We start from the raw sequence: 7,434 nt of genomic DNA on the forward strand, positions 1-7,434 counted from the left end.
TTCAGACCGTTAGAGAAGCCTACGCCCATGTTTGCCTTAGATGGTAGCTATCTTCCCAGTATCAAATTTGAGACACTTTAACTCTCACAGTATCTGCAACCACAGTGAGACTATTTCTTTTTGATTTTCCGTCTCACCGTTTACACCTGTTGTTTTGGGTCATCCCTGGCTAGTATGTCATAATCCTTCTATTAATTGGTCTAGTAATTCTATCCTATCCTGGAACGTTTCTTGTCATGTGAAGTGTTTAATGTCTGCCATCCTCCCGTTTTTCTTCTGTCCCTACTTCTCAGGAGGAACCTGGCGATTTGACAGGAGTGCCGGAGGAATATCATGATCTGCGACGGTCTTCAGTCGGTCCCGAGCCAACTCCCTTCCTCCTCACCGTCGTATGATTGTAGTATTGATCTCCTTCCGGGGACCACTCCTCCTCGAGGTAGACTATACTCTCTGGTCGGCTCCCGAACGTAAGGCTCTCGAGGATTATTTGTCTGTGTCTCTTGACGCCGGTACCATAGTGCCTTCTTTCCTTCTCCGTCGGGGCGGGGTTCTTTTTGTTAAGAAGAAGGACGGTACTCTGCGCCCTGCGTGGATTATCGAGGGCTGAATGACACAACGGTTAAGAATCGTTATCCGCGGCATTAGTTAAGGATGTTCTGAGAGACATGCTGAACATCTTTGTTTTTGTCTATCTTGACGATATCCTGATTTTTTCTCCGTCACTCGAGATTCATGTTCAGCACGTTCGACGTGTTCTACAGCGCCTTTTAGAGAATTGTCTCTACGTAAAGGCTGAGAAGTGCTCTTTCATGTCTCCTCCGTTACTTTTCTCGGTTCAGTTATTTCCGCTGAAGGCATTCAGATGGATTCCGCTAAGGTCCAAGCTGTCAGTGATTGGCCCGTTCCAAGGTCACGTGTCGAGTTGCAGCGCTTTTTAGGTTTCGCTAATTTCTATCGGCGTTTCATTCGTAATTTCGGTCAAGTTGCTGCTCCTCTCACAGCTCTTACTTCTGTCAAGACGTGTTTTAAGTGGTCCGGTTCCGCCCAGGGAGCTTTTGATCTTCTAAAGGAACGTTTTACGTCCGCTCCTATCCTCGTTACTCCTGACGTCACTAGACAATTCATTGTCGAGGTTGACGCTTCAGAGGTAGGCGTGGGAGCCATTCTATCCCAGCGCTTCCAGTCTGACGATAAGGTTCATCCTTGCGCTTATTTTTCTCATCGCCTGTCGCCATCTGAGCGCAACTATGATGTGGGTAACCGTGAACTGCTCGCCATCCGCTTAGCCCTAGGCGAATGGCGACAGTGGTTGGAGGGGCGACCGTTCCTTTTTTGTCGTTTGGACAGACCATAAGAACCTTGAGTACATCCGTTCTGCCAAACGACTTAATGCCCGTCAAGCTCGTTGGGCGTTGTTTTTCGCTCGTTTCGAGTTTGTGATTTCTTACCGTCCGGGTAGCAAGAACACCAAGCCTGATGCCTTATCCCGTCTGTTTAGTTCTTCTGTGGCTTCTACTGATCCCGAGGGGATTCTTCCTTATGGGCGTGTTGTCGGGTTAACAGTCTGGGGAATTGAAAGACAGGTTAAGCAAGCACTCACGCACACTGCGTCGCCGCGCTTGTCCTAGTAACCTCCTTTTCGTTCCTGTTTCCACTCGTCTGGCTGTTCTTCAGTGGGCTCACTCTGCCAAGTTAGCTGGTCATCCCGGTGTTCGAGGCACTCTTGCGTCTATTCGCCAGCGCTTTTGGTGGCCGACTCAGGAGCGTGACACGCGCCGTTTCGTGGCTGCTTGTTCGGACTGCGCGCAGACTAAGTCGGGTAACTCTCCTCCTGCCGGTCGTCTCAGACCGCTCCCCATTCCTTCTCGACCATGGTCTCACATCGCCTTAGGCTTCACTACCGGTCTGCCTTTGTCTGCGGGGAAGACTGTGAGAGCCGCCAATAAACGCAGGATTAAGAGTCCAAGGTATTGTTGCGGCCAGAGAGTGTGGCTTTCCACTCGCAACCTTCCTCTTACGACAGCTTCTCGTAAGTTGACTCCGCGGTTCATTGGTCCGTTCCGTGTCTCCCAGGTCGTCAATCCTGTCGCTGTGCGATTGCTTCTTCCAGACATCTTCGTCGCGTCCATCCTGTCTTCCATGTCTCCTGTGTTAAGCCCTTTCTTCGCACCCCCCGTTCGTCTTCCCTCCCCCTCCCGTCCTTGTCGAGAGCGCACCTATTTACAAGGTACATAAGATCATGGACATGCGTTCTCGGGGACGGGGTCACCAATACTTAGTGGATTGGGAGGGTTACGGTCCTGAGGAGAGGAGTTGGGTTCCGTCTCGGGACGTGCTGGACCGTTCACTCATCGATGATTTCCTCCGTTGCCGCCAGGATTCCTCCTCGAGTGCGCCAGGAGGCGCTCGGTGAGTGGGGGGGTACTGTCATGTTTGTCATTTATTATCATGTCTTGTCCCTGTGCTCCCCATTCTGTTCGTTTCCCTCTGCTGGTCTTATTGGGTTCTTTCCCTCTTTCTATCCCTCTCTCTCCCCCTCCCCTCTCACTCTCTCGCTCTCTCTTCTCTCTATCGTTCCGTTCCTGCTCCCAGCTGTTCCTATTCCCCTAATCATCATTTAGTCTTCCCACACCTGTTCCCGATCCTTTCCCCCTGATTAGAGTCCCTATTTATTCCTTTGTGTTCCGTTCCTGTCCCGTCGGTTCCTTGTTTAGTATTCACCGTGCTGTGATTGTGTTTCGCCCTGTCCTGTCGTGTTTTTTGCCTTCATCAGATGCTGCGTGTGAGCAGGTGTCTCTGTCAACTACGGCCTGCGCCTACCCGAAGCGACCTGCAGTCTGTGGCCGCTTCTCTTGTTATTCCCCTCTACAGACTAGAGGATTTCTGTTATTCCCTGTTTGGACTTGAATAAACTCTGTTTCTGTTAAGTCGCTTTTGGGTCCTCTATCACCTGCATGACAATTATTCTTTTTTTTACATTTAACCTTTATTTAACTAAGAAAGTCAGTTAATTAAGAATAAATTCTTATTTTACAATGACAGCCTACACCGGGCAAACCAGGACAACGCTGGGCCAATTATGCACCTTTCTATGGGACTCCCAATCACAGCCAGTTTTCATACAGCCTGGATTTGAACTAGGGTGACTGTAGTGGCCCCTGTAGCACTGAGATGCAGCGCCTTACACCGCTGCGCCACTCGGGAAAGGCTCGCATAAGCTCGCATAGGCTCTAACTTCCTTCCTACTGGACACAGAGACAGAAACGTGGTATCCACAAATTCATCTCTCAGGTGAAATTCGTAAAGTTCCTAATATCCAAAATCCAGAAGTATTCATTTAAGTAGTGCTTTTAGGGTTACCTTACCTAAATTAATCATCTATGGTCAATCAGTGACTTCAATTACAATCTGATGTTAATGACCTTGAGACAGTCATCCCAGTCATAGAAATATGACATCTGGGTGAACTATACTTCGTGTAGTAGATATAATCTATGGGTCAGTTTCCCAGAACTAAAAATCATGCTTAATGGAGAATCTCCATTGAATGTTTTATTTGTCGAAATCTGTGTCCGGGAAACTGGCCACAATGTCTTCCATTTAAACTACTTCAAAATCTTATCAGTGGAAGAAATAGTTTCTTACCTATGAACGTGTCTGGAACAAGTTGACCGCTTCTCACACGCTTTGTTTTTGTGGCTCCATCTTCCTCATCAGACTCATCTGTGCTTACTACTATGTCATCGTATTCCGATCCAGATCCAGCATCTCCCTCAGCCCCTGCAGCTCCACCACCTGCAGCCCCACCACCTGCAGCACCACCACCTGCAGCTCCACCACCTGCAGCCCCACCACCTGCAGCCCCACCACCTGCAGATCCAACACCTGCAGCCCCAGCACCTGCAGCACCTGCAGCTCCTGCACCTGCAGCCCCACCTCCTGAGGCTTTCTTCTTTGCCTTTGCTTTCTCCTTAGCATCTTTTAATTTAGCAGCTTTTTTCTCTGCCTTAGCCTTAGCCTTAGCTTCCGCAGCCCTTGCTGCCTCTCTGGCGGCTTTGGTGGCTGCATCAGCGGCCTCTTTCTCAGCCTGGGTGGCTGCATCAGTGATGGCTCTCTCGGCAGCCTTTATCTTTGCTTCCGCCAACCTCTCTTCCATGTCTTTCTTGTGTTTTTCCGCCTGCTCCTTTGCTATTTTCTCCAGATCCAAATCACCTCCTCCAGCCTGGGTTGTTTTGCGAGCTATCTTCTTGCCTTTGTTCGCAGGGTTCTTGTCAACTAAATGAGAGAATTTGCGAGTTATTTAATATAATGGTAGCCAGTGATGTGTGTGTGATTCACCGTTCATTTATATGGTTTATGAATGCAACTGATATGCTGAAAGATTGTTCAAAAACATTCCATGAGAAGATTGAATAACCTCACCTTCCACCACAAGCCAGGCATTGCAGGAATGGATACCTGCCACAGCTGCGTAGATACCAGCGTCCAAAGGCTGACAATCCTTCACTAACAACTTGTGGATGAGCTTGTCTTCAGACACTGTGATTTCAAATTTGTCATCATTTTCTATCGGGGCACTCTTGCCCATCCAATTAATCTCAGCCATAGGTGCCGTTAAGACACACTGAAAGATGGCATCTTGTCTTTCTTCTGCCTTCACCTCCTGAATTTTGACCGCAAAATTTACAGGTGGAACTGAAAGATGGATAGAGAGTTGGGAATAATACTTTGCTCTTGTTTAACTTTAATTCCACATAGTGTCATTAACTATTTTGTAATAATCATATTATTGTAAAAAAAATTATAGTCTCTATTTAGACTGAGATTTGCATTTGTACTCACTTTTGAAATCCGTAGAGAAGATATTAACTCCCTCTACATCCACTGAATAGAGACCAGCATCTTCCGGGTCTAGATTTTTGATCGTGAAAATGAATTTTTTACCAACTCGTTTCAGTTGGTGCTTCATTTCTTCTTCCATCTCAAGGGTGTAAGGAACCATAACACCATCCTGCAGAGTGTATATATCTTTTACTTTTTAATCATTTTTTAATGTACTTTCCGAGAGTCAGATGAACTTGTTGATACCAGTTTTATATCTCTGCGTCCATTATGAAGGAAGTTGGAGGTAGTTTTGTGAGCCAATGCTAACTGGCGTTAGCACAGTGACTGGAAGTCGACAGCTGTTCCCATAGACTTCCTGTCACTGCGCTAACTCTACTTAGCATTTGCGCTAAATTTAGTTGCCAACTTTCTTTAAACTGCACACAGAGACATAAAAATAGTATCCAAAAGTTCATCTGAGTCTGGGGAAGTAGATACAGGTCATTCGGAAAGTATTCAGACCCCTTGCCTTTTTCCACATTTTGTTACGTTACATACAGCCTTATTCTAAAATGGATTAAATGAAACATTTTTCTCATCAATCTGCACACAATACCCCATAATGCCAAAACAAAAACAGGTTTTTTAAACTTATTTTATAAGTATTCGGACCCTTTGCTATGAGACTATGAATTTAGTTCAGGTACATCATGTTTCCATTGATCATCCATGATATGTTTCGACAACTTCATTGGCGTCAACCTGTGGTAAATTCAATTGATTGGACATGACTTGGAAGGGCACACACCTGTCTATATAAAGTCCCACAGTTGACAGTGCATGTCAGAGCATAAGCCAAGCCATGAGGTCGAAGGAAATGTCCGTAGAGTTCCCAGAACATGATTGTGTCGAGGGACAGATCTGGGGAAGGGTACCAAAACATTTCTGCAGCATAAAAGTCCCCCAAAACACAGTGGCCTCCATCATTCTTAAATGGAAAACGTTTGGAATCACCAAGACTCTTCCTTGAGCTGGCTGCCCGGCCAAACTGAGCAATCTGGGGAGAAAGGTCTTGGTCCGGGAGGTGACCAAGAATCCGATGGTAAATCTGACAGAGCTCCAGAGCTCCCCTTCCTCTGTGGAGGGAGAAACTTCCAGAAGGACAACCATCTTGTCAACACCAATCACGTCTTTATGGTAGAGTGGCGAGACTGAAGCCCAAGAATACCCAAGAATACTAGAGGCTGTAATTGCTGCTAAAGGTGCTTCAAGAAAAGTACTAAATAAAGGGTCTGAATACTTATTTAAATGAAATAAACAGGAGAGCTTGAACAGTTTGGTATGAGCTTTCATACCTTGTAGAGGAAAATTCTGCTGCTGGCATCTTTAAGATCCATGTCAATTTCAAACGTTGCATTTTCATCAGCATTGACTTGATGTGTTTGAGCGAACTGATATGTTCAATAAACTGAAACAGACAAATATAAAAGGTACAATGACTGAGAAACCATAAGATCTTTGGTAACTGACACATTTCCCCGTTTACTTTATTGGTGTTTTCTTCAAATAACACCAGTAAAAAGATATTCCATAGTACTATACCTGTGCCTGTTCAACCTCTCTCTCCTTTTTCATTTCAGCCAGTTTTGTCAGCATCCCACGAAAATTAGTGATGCCGTACTCAGCACAGATTTGTTCATAATCTTTCTTGTCGGCACTCATCAGGATCTCCCAAACTTTCTCTTCAGATTCGAGTGGCTTTTGCTCATGGACATCTCCCCTGCTGATCATATCAAATCAAATGTTATTTGTCACATGTGCCGAATACAACAGGTGTACAGTGAAATGCTTAATTAAAAGTGCATAACCTACAATGTTTTAAAAAGTTGAGAAATAAAAGTGTCAAGTAAAAAACAAGTAAAAAATATATAATAAAAGTAACAAATAATTAAACAGCAGCTGTAAAATAACAATAGCGAGGCTATATACAGGGGGTACCGGTACAGAGTCAATGTTAGTTGAGGTAATTGAGGTAATATGTACATGTAGGTAGAGTACAAAAATGACTATGCATAGATAATAAACGGAGAGTAGCAGCAGCGTAAAGAGGGGTCTGGGTAGCCCTTTGATTAGCTGTTCAGGAGTCTTATGGCTTGGTGGTAGAAGCTGTTATGAAGCCTTTTGGACCTAGACTTGGTGCTCGGTACTGCTTGCTGTGCGGTAGCAGAGAGAACAGTCCATGACTAGAGTGGCTGAAGTCTTTGACAATCTTTTGGGCCTTCCTCTGACACCACCTGGTATTGAGGTCCTGGATGACAGGAAGCTTGGTCCCCGTGATGTACTGGGCTGTACGCACTACTCTCTGTAGTGCCTTGCAGTCGGAGGCGGAGCAGTTGCCATGCCAGGCAGTGATGCAACCACATGCTCGGTGGTGCAGCTGTAGAACCTTTTGAGGAGCTGAGGACCATTGCCAAATTTTTCAGTCACTTGAGGGGGAATAGACTTTGTCGTGCCCTCTTCACGGCTGTCTTAGTGTGTTTGAACCATGATAGTTTGTTGGTGATGTAGACGCCAAGGAACTTGAAGGTCTCAACCTGCTGCACTGCAGCC

General features: G+C 45.8%; 1 protein-coding gene and 1 pseudogene across 3 annotated transcripts in view; one reads left to right on the plus strand and one right to left on the minus strand.

The window, feature by feature from the left end:
* Positions 1 to 7,434, plus strand: part of LOC124003420 (protein kinase C and casein kinase substrate in neurons protein 1-like) — a 117,226-nt gene that overhangs the window by 61,819 nt on the left and 47,973 nt on the right. The window lies entirely within an intron of this gene.
* LOC124004198 lies at positions 3,454 to 6,615 on the minus strand (annotated as a pseudogene).

The sequence above is a fragment of the Oncorhynchus gorbuscha genome, linkage group LG18 (genome assembly GCF_021184085.1).
Source record: "Oncorhynchus gorbuscha isolate QuinsamMale2020 ecotype Even-year linkage group LG18, OgorEven_v1.0, whole genome shotgun sequence".
Taxonomy (NCBI): Eukaryota; Metazoa; Chordata; class Actinopteri; order Salmoniformes; family Salmonidae; genus Oncorhynchus; species Oncorhynchus gorbuscha.